We start from the raw sequence: 7,063 nt of genomic DNA, 5'->3' as shown, positions 1-7,063 counted from the left end.
CTGGCTGTCCTGGAACTCACTTTGTAGACCAGGCTGGCCTTGAACTCAGAAATCCGCCTGCCTCTGCCTCCAGAGTGCTGGGATTAAAGGCGTGTGCCACCACGCCCAGCCAAAAATGTATTCTTATTCTGCATAAAGTATATTATCCCATGTTAATCTCTCAAAGGCTCCTTTCCATGTAGACCTGTGAGTGTCTGCCTGACCTGTAGTTTGAAGATGCTCTTTCTGAAGTCTTAGGAGGGCCCCTCAGTGAGGATGCCCGAAGCTGAAGGCTTTACTTCTGTTTCAAGGTATTCGTCGTTTCTGTTTGTTGAGACGTTGGGTCATCTGCCTGGCATATGCCAGGAGACCCATAGAAAGTGTCTGGGGTGTAGAGATGACATCAGCTTAAACTCCAGCTCACCCTTGCTGGCCGTGGGACACACTTTGGGTTCAGGTTCTTCAGTCCCCTCTCCTGGAAGTCCTCACAGTTGGTGAGTCCTATGAATCTGCTCTTTGAGGCAGAGACATCTGTTAGCACAGGAAGAAGAGCTGCCTTGCAGCAGCAGGTTTAAGGAAGTTGAGGCAGGGGGCTGGAAAGATGGCTCAGTGGTCAATTGTACTTGTTCTTTGTCCCAGAGAATCCAGGTGGCTCCCAGCGCCCACGCCAGGTGGCTCCCAAGGACATGTAACTTCCCTTCCAGGGGATCCAGGTACCCAATACAGACTCAACATATAATTAAAAAATATATAGAGATGTATAAAAAGAAGCTGAGGCTAGCTCCTTCTACCCATGCTCCTTCCCTCCCAACAGGAATGGCAGGGCCTTCTCTCAAACCTACTTTACACTTACTGCAGCCACAACTACTTACGTTACTGGTGAAAAAAATATACTCAAAAGAGCATGACGTTACTCTTCAACCAGCTACACAGTGAAGCCAATTTGAAAGCCCAAAGAGCCGGGCAGTGGTGGCGCACAGCTTTAATCCTAGCACTTGGGAAGCAGAGGCAGACAGATTTCTGAGTTTGAGGCCAGCCTGGTCTACAAAGTGAGTTCCAGAACAGCCAGGGCTACATAGAGAAACCCTGTCTCGAAAAATCCCAAAGAGATAAAGACGAAAGCCCGAAGAGCCTCTGGCATCCATGTGAGAACAGTCTGCAGCCTCTATTGGTAAGCAGTGTGCTACTTTCCAAGCATAAGAGTTCTGTCTCTGTTCTCTGTCCATACTTCTTGGCTGGGACTAATAAGGGAATTGACCCCATGCAGTCACCAAGCAGCTGCAGGTGTGCACAGGAGCAGACTGAAATGTACAAACAGGAAGCCGTTACAAGTCAAGGGAACTGACTCAGTTTTTAAAGATGGAACTCCAGTCACTCGGGAGGCTGAGGCAGGAGGATAGTCGTGAGTTAAAGGCGAGCCTGGGAAGCACACACACCCTTTTTCACCAAGCAAACAAGAAAGACACCGTCTTCAGGCCTTGAAACCAAATGAAAATCAAGTGGGTGAAAGACGGCTAAGCCTTTCTCACACCTGGTTAAAGAAACTCTACTGACTAGACAGAGACCCCAATGGGAAAAGAAATCTTTTAGCTTTAGAGTTGAATTTAAATGTTGATACAAATGTATCAAATTCTAAGAGCAGTAACAATAAGGCTTTTTTTCTGACAATGTATCTACTCTATTCTAGCCACCCATGTTACTTATATGCTAAGTCAGTAAACTAATTTACCTATTTATGTTCCGATAAATATTCAAGCACATACGCTTTTAAAAATAGAAAGTCATCAGTAGTTGCATTAATTACTCTGGTTCCAGCACTAGTGGCACATTTTTTTTTCTTGCTTAGCTGTTTATTTCTTTATTACTTCCTCAGTGTGACATGGGGACACTTCGATTCCCATCAGCCCTTTCCTTACTGTCAGCTGCCTGCCTCCTCACATTTCACAAGCAGCTGACTCAGGCCGCTGCCGATCTTCCTTGAAATGTAGCTTCTCGGGGTGGCTATTTTTATAAGACAAACTGGCTCACCAAGTCATGAGCGCTGACCTGGTTAGTCCACACGCGGAAGTGAGTGGCGCAGAGGCGAGGGGGAGGTAGCCTGTGCTGCGCTAGGGAGGGGCCGCTAGGCGTGACTCCTAAGACATTGAGCCGTTGGTCACGCAGCCACTCTTGTGAAGAAATAGTGGGAAAGACTCGGATGCTGGAGATGTATTTGTTCCATAGCAAGAAAAGCCAGCAGTAACATTTTTACGCTTTGCTCTATTCTTCGTTCCTTCATTTGTCTGCGCCAACCACTGAGCACTCATGGAGAGTTGGTCTGATAGTGAAACATGAACTTTCATAGTGGGCAGACCTCCGTGGCACTGGAAGCTGTGGGCCTCCTGTTGTCCCTGGGCTCTGTGAACATTGTTTTCTGAAAAAATGCTAGCAAACCTCACCATGCTGGCCAGGGCAGATGGCCAGAGGCAGAGCCCAAGTCTCTTTGGTTGAACATTAGTCTTCCCAAGGTCTCAAATGGTTGATGGATCTGCATAGATAACCTTTGCAAAGATCCCAGGTCTCAAAGCATTACAAAGTAATTTTATTTGGATTTGGGAGAGTTAACATTTTTGCAAATATCCCCCACCTTTACCCTAAAATCAATCATTTAGGTAATCAAGGTCAGCCTGATAACCATCAGCTCAAAGGACAGTTAATGATTGGTGGGTCAGGAACAGCGCTGAGATTTTTGAAGTCAGCGAATGTGCTGTATGAGGGAATTTTGCCGCAGGTGACCAATTAGGTGACTTATACACCTAGTAGATGATCTCCACATCTAGGCCTCATTATTTTTATTTTTATTTATTTATTTTTTTTTGGTTTTTCGAGACAGGGTTTCTCTGTATAGCCCTGGCTGTCCTGGAGCTCACTTTGTAGACCAGGCTGGCCTCGAACTCAGATATCCGCTTGCCTCTGCCTCCCGAGTGCTGGGATTAAAGGCGTGCGCCACCACGCCCGGCTGCCTCATTATTTTTAAAAAATACTATTTAAATTAATTAAATTTAAAAATATTAAAATTAAAAATATTTAAATTAAAATAAAAATATTTTTAAATTTATACTGGAGATAAACACGCCCCTCTTTTACATCCTAACACCTGAGCGTGCTGCATTGACAGAAGTTAACCAAGTTATACAAGAATGCACACCGTGGACTCCAGACTCGGAAATTTGATACTGATTTGAACATTTGACACTTTGAGATATTTCCTAGTCAATTGGGAAGCGTTGAGAAGCAGGACCGCAATTTTGAATGAAATAAAGACAACTCACCAAGGTTCCTGCAGCCCTGCAGAGCCTACTTTCTTAACTCCGGAGATGAATTTGGTGTGACAGCTACCGAATTACATTAGCCAAGAAAGCCCAGGGGTTACGGGGCAGGGGGAATCTTGAGGTTGGTGAGTTCTTTGAGATGAAGCAGCCAAAGCATGGAGGTTAGCTTATCCATCCATGAAATTGGCCAGGAGAAGGTTGTTTATGCCTAAACACTGTCAGAGGAAAAGACTCCCGTGGGCCTAACTCGTTGCTTCCCCCTCTCTCCGTTCTCTAAGCATTCTGTTGAAAGACAAAATCTGCTGTGGTTGTGGTGGTCTGGGGCTGCCCTCCGTCCACAGCCTTGAGCCCCTACAGATATTAGTGGACAAGGAGTAGAGTGAAGTATGGAAAACTCGCCCCATAGAGGAAGTGAGAGCAGGTGACAAGGGCTGATTTCCTGGTTCACAGTGGCACCTTCTTGTCGTGTCTGTACCCACTTGGTGGGAGGTTGACCGACTCTGGTTCCTCTTCCCGATTACCCATGTCTATGTCCCATTCCCCCACTTTCCTCCCCTTTGAGACAGAGTCTTACCATTTAGCTCAGCTGACTTTGAACTAATTCTCTTCCTGCCTTAGCTAAGTTCTGGGATTATAGTCCTGTGCCTGACCTTGGGGGTCTCTCTCTCTCTCTCTCTCTGCATGTGTGTGTGTGAACATGAATGTGTTTGTATGTGTGTATGATGGTGCATGCAAGCTGCATACATGCACAGAGGCTACAGCGACCCCCGACCTCTGACCTATCCTCATCAGGTAGATTCTTTCACTGAATCTGGAGCCGGATGTAGTGATCTGTTTTTGAAGAGAGTTCTTCTCTCATGATGTAATCAACTTCTAACCATTCACTAACCAGCATTCTTTGAACTTAGAAATGCTACCTTATGCTAACAAAATTAAAAAAAAAAAAGACTGTGATACAAGAAACATAGAATGGCAATCTTGTAAGTTTTAAAGAAAATATAAATGTCGAGGAGCGCTCACGTTGCAGTCGATCTGACCAGCACACATTTCGTATTTTCTCTGGGGACTAGGAAAGAACGACTGAACCAGTCACATGATTGGAATGTGTGACACCGGTACTAGCAGCCTGCAGCACTGACCTGCTTAAGAGGACACACTGGACAGGGAGGATGGACAGTCCACTTCCAGCCACTGCTTGCAAGTGCATAACCTAGGCTTATGTGGTCAACTTAAAATGAGCATGAGAGAGAGAGAGAGAGAGAGAGAGAGAGAGAGAGAGAGAGAGAGAGAGAGAGAGAAAGAAAGAGAAAGAGAGAAAGAGAGAGAGTCAGTCTCTCCAAAGGGAAGAGTGTGACAGAGTTTTGCTGTCAGGAGATAGGTACCATGGAGAACAGTGGGAGGGGTGGCCCCAGGGGCCAAATGGGCATAAGGATTTCAAAGACCAAATGAGGAAGGTTATAGAAATTACCTGGTAGTCAGGGTTCTGTACAATAACAGAATTGATAGAATGAGGTTATACCAAAGAGACTTTATCAGGTTGGCTTACATGATATGGTTGTCAGCCTGACTAGTGGCCACTGTTGGACTTTCCAACCATATCCACAGGACTGGATGCATCATCACTATCTCCATCATCACCAGCAGCAGCAGCAACAAAGATAAACTCACTTGTTAGAGTGAAGACTAACACTTCCCAATGTAAGCCACCAAGGGAAGCATAGCCTGCCTTGTACTTGAGCCTGTGGGTTAAAACTTCAACCCACGAACACATGTACTTCGAAGAGGGCCACCGAGAACGTCTGCTGTCCTTTTATTCTTTGTCCTGCAACTTTTCCAAGGGCAAGCTCTTAACTGTCTCTGGTCATTCATTACTCCCTGTCAGTATGGACATCTATAATGGTTGGTTTTTAACCCAAAGGGCTCTTTTTTTACAGTCTACTTTTGATGTTAGCCAAATGTGTTACATCAGTTTAAAATGTAAACTGCATAGCATTTCATTAGTATACTACAATCCTATTACAACCAATACATTTTCAAATGTTTTATTAGAAGGTTCAAACTAAAGAAACATAGTTGGAAGACAAGAAAACATTGGCTGCTCTAGAAACCAACAAGAAGCCTGTAATGGCCCTGTCCCATGCAGCGGGTGCTAACTATGGGGTTCTAGAACCACTGGTGTCCTTATGCTGGACCTTGGGTTCTCATGGGGGGAGGGGGTGGAGGAGGAGGAGGAGGGAGAATAAGAAGAGGAGGAAAGGAGGAAGAAGAGAAAGGGGAGGAGGAGGAAGGAAGGAGGAGGAGGAGGAAGAGGAAGGCTTGACATGTGTTTGAGCCACAGCCCAATCCATGAATTCTAAGACTTTGCAGACCTAGCTGAAGTTGGAGTCTCTGGAGCTTAAAATACACTTAGAGTAAACAGTGTTTAGCTACTTTTTTTACAAATGGAAACATTCCCATCCAGAGGGAGGAAGGAGGTTTATGGCTAAAGATAACCAGAAGCTCAGAACACAAAAGGAATGAGAGTTACAAGACCCAGGAGGCTCCCCCGCTCATAATGCAGTAAGCAATAAATCATGATGGGAAGAGTCCTTGGGAGCTGCCTGCAAGTTGGGCTTAGACATTAGCACTCAGACCAGCAGGATGACTCAAGGAAGGACTGAAGCCTGTCTAGATGATAAGGGAGACTCTGGTGAGTGGAAGGCGGAGCCACAGGCTGCCAACCTCAGTGAAGGTGGCGGATGATGAAGAGCACATTGCTCTGTGCAGCCACCCAATGCCAGGCAGGCTCCTCTGCACACCGCAGCCCCTCTACGTTTTGACCATGTCAAAACCATAATCTGCTTAACTATGAATTGGGGGAAAACTGCAATACCTGTCCTACAGAGTGTCTTTGTATCAGGTGCTAATAATTACCTGTTCCTTTCCCTTCCACATCTCTTCCTCCTCCTCCTCCTCCTCCTTTCTTCTTTTCCCCCAATAGAACAAACTTCCATAAAGCCAATAGCTCAAATGCTGGGTTCTCTAAGCCTGAGGCTCACTGTATACGTCTTGCTTCATCTTCTCCAAGTAGGTCATTCTTGATTCCTGAATTAGCAAAGACCCCAAACTTGACATGAGATAACCAAGCCAGATAAGATGACTTCTGGAACACACGCCTGTGCTGTGTTCACCTTACTGTCTGAAGATGGAATGCTAAGGGCTGCTGGAGCCACCGGCTGCCATGAGGAAAACGAGTGGATCAGCAGAGGATGTCACCCCCAAAAGAACAGGGACCCTCAATTGTCGAGCAAAAGCAGAGTTAGAGGGCACACTCATGCTGAAGATGAGTCGTACTCATATAATCTATTCATTGTTTTGTCTTTTTCATCCTCATAGAACTTGAATCCTGGGCATTAGCAGAACAGTTGGGAGCCTGAAAGATATTGAAATAAGCAGCTAACACACATGTCTTTTAAAATTAATGGAGAGTGGAATTGTATTAATATGTTATTGGATCTCCTTTACTTCTGTGTCTGCAAGTGTCATCGGCCCGACGAGTCGAATTAATTGGCTCAGGAAGTACAGATTGAGCCGTAGAAAGACATTTTAGTTCATTCTGAGATGCATTAAATGTCTGTGGTGATAATGCCTTTCCCTCATTTTTTAAAGAGGTGACCCATCGTCGAAACATATCAGCTGACAGAGCTCACCTTTTGTGTAGAACAAGGCAGACGGTGTGAATTTGCTCACAGAATTCCTTGCCATCTGGGATGAGAATGAGGCACTCAGATGCT

The 7,063-nt window shown here is 45.4% G+C and overlaps 1 long non-coding RNA gene across 1 annotated transcript in view; it reads left to right on the top strand.

Annotated features, from left to right (window-relative positions):
* Positions 1 to 4,979, top strand: part of LOC115029401 — a 5,687-nt gene extending 708 nt beyond the window's left edge. The window contains exons 2-3 of the long non-coding RNA XR_003834953.1: positions 183 to 290; positions 4,896 to 4,979. This is a non-coding gene — a long non-coding RNA (uncharacterized LOC115029401). The remainder of the gene's footprint in view (positions 1 to 182; positions 291 to 4,895) is intronic.
* Positions 4,980 to 7,063: the final 2,084 nt, after the last annotated feature.

Source organism: Mus caroli, chromosome 15, assembly GCF_900094665.2.
Source record: "Mus caroli chromosome 15, CAROLI_EIJ_v1.1, whole genome shotgun sequence".
NCBI classification, from domain to species: Eukaryota; Metazoa; Chordata; class Mammalia; order Rodentia; family Muridae; genus Mus; species Mus caroli.
Note: the sequence above shows the minus strand (reverse complement) of the source record. Positions and strands in the feature narration are given on the sequence as shown.